This window comes from Ambystoma mexicanum (assembly GCF_040938575.1).
Source record: "Ambystoma mexicanum isolate Mex_15411 chromosome 12 unlocalized genomic scaffold, UKY_AmexF1_1 Mex_chr12_unloc.1, whole genome shotgun sequence".
Taxonomy (NCBI): domain Eukaryota; kingdom Metazoa; phylum Chordata; class Amphibia; order Caudata; family Ambystomatidae; genus Ambystoma; species Ambystoma mexicanum.
Window position 1 is genome coordinate 2,387,694 of NW_027182322.1, and position 14,460 is coordinate 2,402,153.

The 14,460-nt window shown below is 46.3% G+C and overlaps 4 non-coding genes across 4 annotated transcripts; all 4 read left to right on the forward strand.

The window, feature by feature from the left end:
* The first annotated feature begins 441 nt into the window (after positions 1–441).
* TRNAH-GUG (transfer RNA histidin (anticodon GUG)) lies at positions 442–513 on the forward strand. The gene has a single exon. It is a non-coding gene; the product is annotated as a tRNA-His (tRNA).
* A 2,403-nt stretch (positions 514–2,916) lies between these two features.
* Positions 2,917–2,988, forward strand: TRNAH-GUG (transfer RNA histidin (anticodon GUG)). The gene has a single exon. It is a non-coding gene; the product is annotated as a tRNA-His (tRNA).
* Positions 2,989–10,334: 7,346 nt separating this feature from the next.
* Positions 10,335–10,406, forward strand: TRNAH-GUG (transfer RNA histidin (anticodon GUG)). Its single transcript has one exon. It is a non-coding gene; the product is annotated as a tRNA-His (tRNA).
* Positions 10,407–12,690: 2,284 nt separating this feature from the next.
* On the forward strand, positions 12,691–12,762 carry TRNAH-GUG (transfer RNA histidin (anticodon GUG)). The gene has a single exon. It is a non-coding gene; the product is annotated as a tRNA-His (tRNA).
* Positions 12,763–14,460: the final 1,698 nt, after the last annotated feature.

A 14,460-nucleotide genomic window follows, 5' to 3' on the forward strand; every position in this document is an offset into this window, starting at 1 on the left:
AATTGGTGAAGAGCACTTCTCCTGCGCAAAAAAATAAATTTACTATTAGCACCCCGGAGGGAGCCTCTGCACTTCTTATAGGGAGAAAACTCTGCAATGGAAGGGGACAGGGTCAATAACAGCTGTAAACTCTCACAAGACCATCACTGCTCTCACACTTTCCTGCTCTCAGGCTGGCGGGCCATTATCGGCCCTGGCTGCCGCACCATTGCCAGGTTTGTGTAACTATATTATTTCTAATTGGCTCCACTTTGATGACTTTCATTTGGATTCTGACTTGATTATTGAGATCTTAAATAAGTGACTGGGGATCAGGTGTCCACTTATTCTCATGGATAACATCACAACCAACCTTTAATTCAAACATGAGTCATGACATCACAGATGGAGTACAGCTTATGATAGAGGTGGAACGTCACATTGTAGCAGCCCAAGTAGCTCGCCGTGATCGTATAGTGGTTAGTACTCTGCGTTGTGGCCGCAGCAACCTCGGTTCGAATCCGAGTCACGGCATTGCGGTGAGGCAATGTCACGTAACGGCAGTTGGGCAGATATTTTAGAATTTCCATTAATACATTGGCAATCTCTGTGGAGGACTGAAACAATTCGATATGTCCTGTTACTGTTATGAACCTTTTGTTTCTTTAATGCTCTTTGCACACTTTTTCATCGGGTGACTGTAATGTATTTCAACCAAATCTAATTAAGAGCGCATTATGTGGTGACATTTGCAGTACATGAAACATTATAACACTGCCATTTACGTCAATAACCACTAGCTTGATTAAGACATATGTATTGCAGCGACAGTATTTCCCAGTTACAAATGGGAATAAAAACAACATCTGCGAGGGATTGAACCAACGACATTTAACTGATGTTGCCAATGGAGCGCGTTACAGAGAGCGCGAGGTCCCGCCTTTACAGTCACACGCTGATGATAATACAGATGTTTAAATAAACAGGCATATCTGTGGACTTGTGGTCTTTCTACATTGGGACTCATAGTCTAGTCCTAGTCTATTGTAGGCACTGGCGTATCTTTTAGTGGAATGAGAGGCATTCTGTAGTCGCGTGAAAGGACCTTTCAAGTCAATCTGATCTGTATTGTCCTGTGAAAAAAAGCGTTCTTAGACACAGTGAGGAGTTTTTGGGGATAATGGGAAAATCATTTCCAACTAAATGACAGGAATTTCTTAGTCCAATCACGAGGTGTGCCAGGTTTTTTTATACTGTGGCGGAAAGAGAGAGAGTATAACAGTCATTATAAATAAAGGGCCAAGGAAGTGACAGTTTATGGAAGGAACAATTTGCACATAGTTTTAGAATGTGGTCAGGAGGAGGACAATGTGCTTACACATATGAAACATTAGAAGGTAGACATTATGGAAGCACATATATTTCTTTATTTTTATTGTATTTGGGGAGAGGGGGTTAATATAGCACGTCCAATGTGGAAAAGTGCTTTCCATAGCACCTTGCAGGTGGGCGACATCTAGATCTGTGCAGTAGCCACCCATGCCCCAGACGTCAAAGAGAACAAGAAGTTACACATGTTGGAAGTGAGGGTGAGACATTGAGGAGATATGATCCCCGTATGAAGCCGAGAGAAGGAGGAGGCGTGAACGTGCATCCATGTATGCAGGCGAGAAGGGAAGGAGCATTGGTCATGCATCCCTGCATGAGGGTGAGACAGGGAGGAGATATGATCCCCGTATGAAGCCGAGAGAAGGAGGAGGCGTGAAATTGCATCCATGTATGCGGGCGAGACAGGAAGGAGCATTGGTCATGCATCCCTGCATGAGGGTGAGACAGGGAGGAGATATGATCCCCGTATGAAGCCGAGAGAAGGAGGAGGCGTGAACGTGCATCCATGTATGCAGGCGAGAAGGGAAGGAGCATTGGTCATGCATCCCTGCATGAGGGTGAGACAGGGAGGAGATATGATCCCCGTATGAAGCCGAGAGAAGGAGGAGGCGTGAACGTGCATCCATGTATGCGGGCGAGACAGGAAGGAGCATTGGTCATGCATCCCTGCATGAGGGTGAGACAGGGAGGAGATATGATCCCCGTATGAAGCCGAGAGAAGGAGGAGGCGTGAACGTGCATCCATGTATGCGGGCGAGACGGGAAGGAGCATTGGTCATGCATCCCTTCCCGAGGGTGAGACAGGGAGGAGATAAAATCCCCGTATGAAGCCGAGAGAACGAGAAGACATGAACGTGCATCCATGTATGCGGGCGAGAAGGGAAGGAGCATTGGTCATGCATCCCTGCATGAGGGTGAGACAGGGAGGAGATAAAATCCCTGTATGAAGCCAAGAGAACGAGGCGGCATGAACATGCATCCTTGTATGCAGGTGTGACATGGAGTCATCATGAACATGCATCCCTTTATAAGGACATAACATGGAGGACGCATGAACATGAATGCCTGAATTTTATGGTGGTGGCCTTCGGGTGATTTGGCACGTGCAATTGGTGAAGAGCACTTCTCCTGCGCAAAAAAATAAATTTACTATTAGCACCCCGGAGGGAGCCTCTGCACTTTTTATAGGGAGAAAACTCTGCAATGGAAGGGGACAGGGTCAATAACAGCTGTAAACTCTCACAAGACCATCACTGCTCTCACACTTTCCTGCTCTCAGGCTGGCGGGCCATTATCGGCCCTGGCTGCCGCACCATTGCCAGGTTTGTGTAACTATATTATTTCTAATTGGCTCCACTTTGATGACTTTCATTTGGATTCTGACTTGATTATTGAGATCTTAAATAAGTGACTGGGGATCAGGTGTCCACTTATTCTCATGGATAACATCACAACCAACCTTTAATTCAAACATGAGTCATGACATCACAGATGGAGTACAGCTTATGATAGAGGTGGAACGTCACATTGTAGCAGCCCAAGTAGCTCGCCGTGATCGTATAGTGGTTAGTACTCTGCGTTGTGGCCGCAGCAACCTCGGTTCGAATCCGAGTCACGGCATTGCGGTGAGGCAATGTCACGTCACGGCAGTTGGGCAGATATTTTAGAATTTCCATTAATACATTGGCAATCTCTGTGGAGGACTGAAACAATTCGATATGTCCTGTTACTGTTATGAACCTTTTGTTTCTTTAATGCTCTTTGCACACTTTTTCATCGGGTGACTGTAATGTATTTCAACCAAATCTAATTAAGAGCGCATTATGTGGTGACATTTGCAGTACATGAAACATTATAACACTGCCATTTACGTCAATAACCACTAGCTTGATTAAGACATATGTATTGCAGCGACAGTATTTCCCAGTTACAAATGGGAATAAAAACAACATCTGCGAGGGATTGAACCAACGACATTTAACTGATGTTGCCAATGGAGCGCGTTACAGAGAGCGCGAGGTCCCGCCTTTACAGTCACACGCTGATGATAATACAGATGTTTAAATAAACAGGCATATCTGTGGACTTGTGGTCTTTCTACATTGGGACTCATAGTCTAGTCCTAGTCTATTGTAGGCACTGGCGTATCTTTTAGTGGAATGAGAGGCATTCTGTAGTCGCGTGAAAGGACCTTTCAAGTCAATCTGATCTGTATTGTCCTGTGAAAAAAAGCGTTCTTAGACACAGTGAGGAGTTTTTGGGGATAATGGGAAAATCATTTCCAACTAAATGACAGGAATTTCTTAGTCCAATCACGAGGTGTGCCAGGTTTTTTTATACTGTGGCGGAAAGAGAGAGAGTATAACAGTCATTATAAATAAAGGGCCAAGGAAGTGACAGTTTATGGAAGGAACAATTTGCACATAGTTTTAGAATGTGGTCAGGAGGAGGACAATGTGCTTACACATATGAAACATTAGAAGGTAGACATTATGGAAGCACATATATTTCTTTATTTTTATTGTATTTGGGGAGAGGGGGTTAATATAGCACGTCCAATGTGGAAAAGTGCTTTCCATAGCACCTTGCAGGTGGGCGACATCTAGATCTGTGCAGTAGCCACCCATGCCCCAGACGTCAAAGAGAACAAGAAGTTACACATGTTGGAAGTGAGGGTGAGACATTGAGGAGATATGATCCCCGTATGAAGCCGAGAGAAGGAGGAGGCGTGAACGTGCATCCATGTATGCAGGCGAGAAGGGAAGGAGCATTGGTCATGCATCCCTGCATGAGGGTGAGACAGGGAGGAGATATGATCCCCGTATGAAGCCGAGAGAAGGAGGAGGCGTGAAATTGCATCCATGTATGCGGGCGAGACAGGAAGGAGCATTGGTCATGCATCCCTGCATGAGGGTGAGACAGGGAGGAGATATGATCCCCGTATGAAGCCGAGAGAAGGAGGAGGCGTGAACGTGCATCCATGTATGCAGGCGAGAAGGGAAGGAGCATTGGTCATGCATCCCTGCATGAGGGTGAGACAGGGAGGAGATATGATCCCCGTATGAAGCCGAGAGAAGGAGGAGGCGTGAACGTGCATCCATGTATGCGGGCGAGACAGGAAGGAGCATTGGTCATGCATCCCTGCATGAGGGTGAGACAGGGAGGAGATATGATCCCCGTATGAAGCCGAGAGAAGGAGGAGGCGTGAACGTGCATCCATGTATGCGGGCGAGACGGGAAGGAGCATTGGTCATGCATCCCTTCCCGAGGGTGAGACAGGGAGGAGATAAAATCCCCGTATGAAGCCGAGAGAACGAGAAGACATGAACGTGCATCCATGTATGCGGGCGAGAAGGGAAGGAGCATTGGTCATGCATCCCTGCATGAGGGTGAGACAGGGAGGAGATAAAATCCATGTATGAAGCCAAGAGAACGAGGCGGCATGAACATGCATCCTTGTATGCAGGTGTGACATGGAGTCATCATGAACATGCATCCCTTTATAAGGACATAACATGGAGGACGCATGAACATGAATGCCTGAATTTTATGGTGGTGGCCTTCGGGTGATTTGGCACGTGCAATTGGTGAAGAGCACTTCTCCTGCGCAAAAAAATAAATTTACTATTAGCACCCCGGAGGGAGCCTCTGCACTTCTTATAGGGAGAAAACTCTGCAATGGAAGGGGACAGGGTCAATAACAGCTGTAAACTCTCACAAGACCATCACTTCTCTCACACTTTCCTGCTCTCAGGCTGGCGGGCCATTATCGGCCCTGGCTGCCGCACCATTGCCAGGTTTGTGTAACTATATTATTTCTAATTGGCTCCACTTTGATGACTTTCATTTGGATTCTGACTTGATTATTGAGATCTTAAATAAGTGACTGGGGATCAGGTGTCCACTTATTCTCATGGATAACATCACAACCAACCTTTAATTCAAACATGAGTCATGACATCACAGATGGAGTACAGCTTATGATAGAGGTGGAACGTAACATTGTAGCAGCCCAAGTAGCTCGCCATGATCGTATAGTGATTAGTACTCTGCGTTGTGGCCGCAGCAAACTCGGTTCGAATCCGAGTCACGGCATTGCGGTGAGGCAATGTCACGTCACGGCAGTTGGTCAAATATTTTAGAATTTCCATTAATACATTGGCAATCTCTGTGGAGGACTGAAACAATTCGATATGTCCTTACTGTTATGAACCTTTTGTTTCTTTAATGCTCTTTGCACACTTTTTCATCGGGTGACTGTAATGTATTTCAACCAAATCTAATTAAGAGCGCATTATGTGGTGACATTTGCAGTACATGAAACATTATAACACTGCCATTTACGTCAATAACCACTAGCTTGATTAAGACATATGTATTGCAGCGACAGTATTTCCCAGTTACAAATGGGAATAAAAACAACATCCGCGAGGGATTGAACCAACGACATTTAACTGATATTGCCAATGGAGCGCGTTACAGAGAGCGCGAGGTCCCCCCTTTACAGTCACACGCTGATGATAATACAGATGTTTAAATAAACAGGCATATCTGTGGACTTGTGGTCTTTCTACATTGGGACTCATAGTCTAGTCCTAGGCTATTGTAGGCACTGGCGTATCTTTTAGTGGAATGAGAGGCATTCTGTAGTCGCGTGAAAGGACCTTTCAAGTCAATCTGATCTGTATTGTCCTGTGAAAAAAAGCGTTCTTAGACACAGTGAGGAGTTTTTGGGGATAATGGGAAAATCATTTCCAACTAAATGACAGGAATTTCTTAGTCCAATCATGAGGTGTGCTAGGCTTTTTTATACTGTGGCGGAAAGAGAGAGAGTATAACAGTCATTATAAATAAAGGGCCAAGGAAGTGACAGTTTATGGAAGGAACAATTTGCACATAGTTTTAGAATGTGGTCAGGAGGAGGACAATGTGCTTACACATATGAAACATTAGAAGGTAGACATTATGGAAGCACATATATTTCTTTATTTTTATTGTATTTGGGGAGAGGGGGTTAATATAGCACGTCCAATGTGGAAAAGTGCTTTCCATAGCACCTTGCAGGTGGGCGACATCTAGAACTGTGCAGTAGCCACCCATGCCCCAGACGTCAAAGAGAACAAGAAGTTACACATGTTGGAAGTGAGGGTGAGACATTGAGGAGATATGATCCCCGTATGAAGCCGAGAGAAGGAGGAGGCGTGAACGTGCATCCATGTATGCAGGCGAGAAGGGAAGGAGCATTGGTCATGCATCCCTGCATGAGGGTGAGACAGGGAGGAGATATGATCCCCGTATGAAGCCGAGAGAAGGAGGAGGCGTGAACGTGCATCCATGTATGCGGGCGAGACAGGAAGGAGCATTGGTCATGCATCCCTGCATGAGGGTGAGAAGGGGAGGAGATATGATCCCCGTATGAAGCCGAGAAAAGGAGGAGGCGTGAACGTGCATCCATGTATGCAGGCGAGAAGGGAAGGAGCATTGGTCATGCATCCCTGCATGAGGGTGAGACAGGGAGGAGATATGATCCCCGTATGAAGCCGAGAGAAGGAGGAGGCGTGAACGTGCATCCATGTATGCGGGCGAGACAGGAAGGAGCATTGGTCATGCATCCCTGCATGAGGGTGAGACAGGGAGGAGATATGATCCCCGTATGAAGCCGAGAGAAGGAGGAGGCGTGAACGTGCATCCATGTATGCGGGCGAGACAGGAAGGAGCATTGGTCATGCATCCCTGCATGAGGGTGAGACAGGGAGGAGATATGATCCCCGTATGAAGCCGAGAGGAGGAGGAGGCGTGAACGTGCATCCATGTATGCGGGCGAGACGGGAAGGAGCATTGGTCATGCATCCCTTCCCGAGGGTGAGACAGGGAGGATATAAAATCCCCGTATGAAGCCGAGAGAACGAGGAGACATGAACGTGCATCCATGTATGCGGGCGAGAAGGGAAGGAGCATTGGTCATGCATCCCTGCATGAGGGTGAGACAGGGAGGAGATAAAATCCCTGTATGAAGCCAAGAGAACGAGGCGGCATGAACATGCATCCTTGTATGCAGGTGTGACATGGAGTCATCATGAACATGCATCCCTTTATAAGGACATAACATGGAGGACGCATGAACATGAATGCCTGAATTTTATGGTGGTGGCCTTCGGGTGATTTGGCACATGCAATTGGTGAAGAGCACTTCTCCTGCGCAAAAAAATAAATGTACTATTAGCACCCCGGAGGGAGCCTCTGCACTTCTTATAGGGAGAAAACTCTGCAATAGAAGGGGACAGGGTCAATAACAGCTGTAAACTCTCACAAGACCATCACTGCTCTCACACTTTCCTGCTCTCAGGCTGGCGGGCCATTATCGGCCCTGGCTGCCGCACCATTGCCAGGTTTGTGTAACTATATTATTTCTAATTGGCTCCACTTTGATGACTTTCATTTGGATTCTGACTTGATTATTGAGATCTTAAATAAGTGACTGGGGATCAGGTGTCCACTTATTCTCATGGATAACATCACAACCAACCTTTAATTCAAACATGAGTCATGACATCACAGATGGAGTACAGCTTATGATAGAGGTGGAACGTCACATTGTAGCAGCCCAAGTAGCTCGCCGTGATCGTATAGTGGTTAGTACTCTGCGTTGTGGCCGCAGCAAACTCGGTTCGAATCCGAGTCACGGCATTGCGGTGAGGCAATGTCACGCCAGTTGGGCAGATATTTTAGAATTTCCATTAATACATTGGCAATCTCTGTGGAGGACTGAAACAATTCGATATGTCCTGTTACTGTTATGAACCTTTTGTTTCTTTAATGCTCTTTGCACACTTTTTCATCGGGTGACTGTAATGTATTTCAACCAAATCTAATTAAGAGCGCATTATGTGGTGACATTTGCAGTACATGAAACATTATAACACTGCTATTTACGTCAATAACCACTAGCTTGATTAAGACATATGTATTGCAGCGACAGTATTTCCCAGTTACAAATGGGAATAAAAACAACATCCGCGAGGGATTGAACCAACGACATTTAACTGATGTTGCCAATGGAGCGCGTTACAGAGAGCGCAAAGTCCCGCCTTTACAGTCACACGCTGATGATAATACAGATGTTTAAATAAACAGGCATATCTGTGGACTTGTGGTCTTTCTACATTGGGACTCATAGTCTAGTCCTAGGCTATTGTAGGCACTGGCGTATCCTTTAGTGGAATGAGAGGCATTCTGTAGTCGCGTGAAAGGACCTTTCAAGTCAATCTGATCTGTATCGTCCTGTGAAAAAAAGCGTTCTTAGACACAGTGAGGAGTTTTTGGGGATAATGGGAAAATCATTTCCAACTAAATGACAGGAATTTCTTAGTCCAATCATGAGGTGTGCTAGGCATTTTTATACTGTGGCGGAAAGAGAGAGAGTATAACAGTCATTATAAATAAAGGGCCAAGGAAGTGACAGTTTATGGAAGGAACAATTTGCACATAGTTTTAGAATGTGGTCAGGAGGAGGACAATGTGCTTACACATATGAAACATTAGAAGGTAGACATTATGGAAGCACATATATTTCTTTATTTTTATTGTATTTGGGGAGAGGGGGTTAATATAGCACGTCCAATGTGGAAAAGTGCTTTCCATAGCACCTTGCAGGTGGGCGACATCTAGAGCTGTGCAGTAGCCACCCATGCCCCAGACGTCAAAGAGAACAAGAAGTTACACATGTTGGAAGTGAGGGTGAGACATTGAGGAGATATGATCCCAGTATGAAGCCGAGAAAAGGAGGAGGCGTGAACGTGCATCCATGTATGCAGGCGAGAAGGGAAGGAGCGTTGGTCATGCATCCCTGCATGAGGGTGAGACAGGGAGGAGATATGATCCCCGTATGAAGCCGAGAGAAGGAGGAGGCGTGAACGTGCATCCATGTATGCGGGCGAGACAGGAAGGAGCATTGGTCATGCATCCCTGCATGAGGGTGAGACAGGGAGGAGATATGATCCCCGTATGAAGCCGAGAGAAGGAGGAGGCGTGAACGTGCATCCATGTATGCGGGCGAGACAGGAAGGAGCATTGGTCATGCATCCCTGCATGAGGGTGAGACAGGGAGGAGATATGATCCCCGTATGAAGCCGAGAGGAGGAGGAGGCGTGAACGTGCATCCATGTATGCGGGCGAGACGGGAAGGAGCATTGGTCATGCATCCCTTCCCGAGGGTGAGACAGGGAGGAGATAAAATCCCCGTATGAAGCCGAGAGAACGAGGAGACATGAACGTGCATCCATGTATGCGGGTGAGAAGGGAAGGGGCATTGGTCATGCATCCCTGCATGAGGGTGAGACAGGGAGAAGATAAAATCCCTGTATGAAGCCAAGAGAACGAGGCGGCATGAACATGCATCCTTGTATGCAGGTGTGACATGGAGTCATCATGAACATGCATCCCTTTATAAGGACATAACATGGAGGACGCATGAACATGAATGCCTGAATTTTATGGTGGTGGCCTTCGGGTGATTTGGCACGTGCAATTGGTGAAGAGCACTTCTCCTGCGCAAAAAAATAAATTTACTATTAGCACCCCGGAGGGAGCCTCTGCACTTCTTATAGGGAGAAAACTCTGCAATGGAAGGGGACAGGGTCAATAACAGCTGTAAACTCTCACAAGACCATCACTGCTCTCACACTTTCCTGCTCTCAGGCTGGCGGGCCATTATCGGCCCTGGCTGCCGCACCATTGCCAGGTTTGTGTAACTATATTATTTCTAATTGGCTCCACTTTGATGACTTTCATTTGGATTCTGACTTGATTATTGAGATCTTAAATAAGTGACTGGGGATCAGGTGTCCACTTATTCTCATGGATAACATCACAACCAACCTTTAATTCAAACATGAGTCATGACATCACAGATGGAGTACAGCTTATGATAGAGGTGGAACGTCACATTGTAGCAGCCCAAGTAGCTCGCCGTGATCGTATAGTGGTTAGTACTCTGTGTTGTGGCCGCAGCAACCTCGGTTCGAATCCGAGTCACGGCATTGCGGTGAGGCAATGTCACGTCACGGCAGTTGGGCAGATATTTTAGAATTTCCATTAATACATTGGCAATCTCTGTGGAGGACTGAAACAATTCGATATGTCCTGTTACTGTTATGAACCTTTTGTTTCTTTAATGCTCTTTGCACACTTTTTCATCGGGTGACTGTAATGTATTTCAACCAAATCTAATTAAGAGCGCATTATGTGGTGACATTTGCAGTACATGAAACATTATAACACTGCCATTTACGTCAATAACCACTAGCTTGATTAAGACATATGTATTGCAGCGACAGTATTTCCCAGTTACAAATGGGAATAAAAACAACATCTGCGAGGGATTGAACCAACGACATTTAACTGATGTTGCCAATGGAGCGCGTTACAGAGAGCGCGAGGTCCCGCCTTTACAGTCACACGCTGATGATAATACAGATGTTTAAATAAACAGGCATATCTGTGGACTTGTGGTCTTTCTACATTGGGACTCATAGTCTAGTCCTAGTCTATTGTAGGCACTGGCGTATCTTTTAGTGGAATGAGAGGCATTCTGTAGTCGCGTGAAAGGACCTTTCAAGTCAATCTGATCTGTATTGTCCTGTGAAAAAAAGCGTTCTTAGACACAGTGAGGAGTTTTTGGGGATAATGGGAAAATCATTTCCAACTAAATGACAGGAATTTCTTAGTCCAATCATGAGGTGTGCTAGGCATTTTTATACTGTGGCGGAAAGAGAGAGAGTATAACAGTCATTATAAATAAAGGGCCAAGGAAGTGACAGTTTATGGAAGGAACAATTTGCACATAGTTTTAGAATGTGGTCAGGAGGAGGACAATGTGCTTACACATATGAAACATTAGAAGGTAGACATTATGGAAGCACATATATTTCTTTATTTTTATTGTATTTGGGGAGAGGGGGTTAATATAGCACGTCCAATGTGGAAAAGTGCTTTCCATAGCACCTTGCAGGTGGGCGACATCTAGAGCTGTGCAGTAGCCACCCATGCCCCAGACGTCAAAGAGAACAAGAAGTTACACATGTTGGAAGTGAGGGTGAGACATTGAGGAGATATGATCCCAGTATGAAGCCGAGAAAAGGAGGAGGCGTGAACGTGCATCCATGTATGCAGGCGAGAAGGGAAGGAGCGTTGGTCATGCATCCCTGCATGAGGGTGAGACAGGGAGGAGATATGATCCCCGTATGAAGCCGAGAGAAGGAGGAGGCGTGAACGTGCATCCATGTATGCGGGCGAGACAGGAAGGAGCATTGGTCATGCATCCCTGCATGAGGGTGAGACAGGGAGGAGATATGATCCCCGTATGAAGCCGAGAGAAGGAGGAGGCGTGAACGTGCATCCATGTATGCGGGCGAGACAGGAAGGAGCATTGGTCATGCATCCCTGCATGAGGGTGAGACAGGGAGGAGATATGATCCCCGTATGAAGCCGAGAGGAGGAGGAGGCGTGAACGTGCATCCATGTATGCGGGCGAGACGGGAAGGAGCATTGGTCATGCATCCCTTCCCGAGGGTGAGACAGGGAGGAGATAAAATCCCCGTATGAAGCCGAGAGAACGAGGAGACATGAACGTGCATCCATGTATGCGGGTGAGAAGGGAAGGGGCATTGGTCATGCATCCCTGCATGAGGGTGAGACAGGGAGAAGATAAAATCCCTGTATGAAGCCAAGAGAACGAGGCGGCATGAACATGCATCCTTGTATGCAGGTGTGACATGGAGTCATCATGAACATGCATCCCTTTATAAGGACATAACATGGAGGACGCATGAACATGAATGCCTGAATTTTATGGTGGTGGCCTTCGGGTGATTTGGCACGTGCAATTGGTGAAGAGCACTTCTCCTGCGCAAAAAAATAAATTTACTATTAGCACCCCGGAGGGAGCCTCTGCACTTCTTATAGGGAGAAAACTCTGCAATGGAAGGGGACAGGGTCAATAACAGCTGTAAACTCTCACAAGACCATCACTGCTCTCACACTTTCCTGCTCTCAGGCTGGCGGGCCATTATCGGCCCTGGCTGCCGCACCATTGCCAGGTTTGTGTAACTATATTATTTCTAATTGGCTCCACTTTGATGACTTTCATTTGGATTCTGACTTGATTATTGAGATCTTAAATAAGTGACTGGGGATCAGGTGTCCACTTATTCTCATGGATAACATCACAACCAACCTTTAATTCAAACATGAGTCATGACATCACAGATGGAGTACAGCTTATGATAGAGGTGGAACGTCACATTGTAGCAGCCCAAGTAGCTCGCCGTGATCGTATAGTGGTTAGTACTCTGCGTTGTGGCCGCAGCAACCTCGGTTCGAATCCGAGTCACGGCATTGCGGTGAGGCAATGTCACGTCACGGCAGTTGGGCAGATATTTTAGAATTTCCATTAATACATTGGCAATCTCTGTGGAGGACTGAAACAATTCGATATGTCCTGTTACTGTTATGAACCTTTTGTTTCTTTAATGCTCTTTGCACACTTTTTCATCGGGTGACTGTAATGTATTTCAACCAAATCTAATTAAGAGCGCATTATGTGGTGACATTTGCAGTACATGAAACATTATAACACTGCCATTTACGTCAATAACCACTAGCTTGATTAAGACATATGTATTGCAGCGACAGTATTTCCCAGTTACAAATGGGAATAAAAACAACATCTGCGAGGGATTGAACCAACGACATTTAACTGATGTTGCCAATGGAGCGCGTTACAGAGAGCGCGAGGTCCCGCCTTTACAGTCACACGCTGATGATAATACAGATGTTTAAATAAACAGGCATATCTGTGGACTTGTGGTCTTTCTACATTGGGACTCATAGTCTAGTCCTAGTCTATTGTAGGCACTGGCGTATCTTTTAGTGGAATGAGAGGCATTCTGTAGTCGCGTGAAAGGACCTTTCAAGTCAATCTGATCTGTATTGTCCTGTGAAAAAAAGCGTTCTTAGACACAGTGAGGAGTTTTTGGGGATAATGGGAAAATCATTTCCAACTAAATGACAGGAATTTCTTAGTCCAATCACGAGGTGTGCCAGGTTTTTTTATACTGTGGCGGAAAGAGAGAGAGTATAACAGTCATTATAAATAAAGGGTCAAGGAAGTGACAGTTTATGGAAGGAACAATTTGCACATAGTTTTAGAATGTGGTCAGGAGGAGGACAATGTGCTTACACATATGAAACATTAGAAGGTAGACATTATGGAAGCACATATATTTCTTTATTTTTATTGTATTTGGGGAGAGGGGGTTAATATAGCACGTCCAATGTGGAAAAGTGCTTTCCATAGCACCTTGCAGGTGGGCGACATCTAGATCTGTGCAGTAGCCACCCATGCCCCAGACGTCAAAGAGAACAAGAAGTTACACATGTTGGAAGTGAGGGTGAGACATTGAGGAGATATGATCCCCGTATGAAGCCGAGAGAAGGAGGAGGCGTGAACGTGCATCCATGTATGCAGGCGAGAAGGGAAGGAGCATTGGTCATGCATCCCTGCATGAGGGTGAGACAGGGAGGAGATATGATCCCCGTATGAAGCCGAGAGAAGGAGGAGGCGTGAAATTGCATCCATGTATGCGGGCGAGACAGGAAGGAGCATTGGTCATGCATCCCTGCATGAGGGTGAGACAGGGAGGAGATATGATCCCCGTATGAAGCCGAGAGAAGGAGGAGGCGTGAACGTGCATCCATGTATGCAGGCGAGAAGGGAAGGAGCATTGGTCATGCATCCCTGCATGAGGGTGAGACAGGGAGGAGATATGATCCCCGTATGAAGCCGAGAGAAGGAGGAGGCGTGAACGTGCATCCATGTATGCGGGCGAGACAGGAAGGAGCATTGGTCATGCATCCCTGCATGAGGGTGAGACAGGGAGGAGATATGATCCCCGTATGAAGCCGAGAGAAGGAGGAGGCGTGAACGTGCATCCATGTATGCGGGCGAGACGGGAAGGAGCATTGGTCATGCATCCCTGCATGAGGGTGAGACAGGGAGGAGATATGATCCCCGTATGAAGCCGAGAGAAGGAG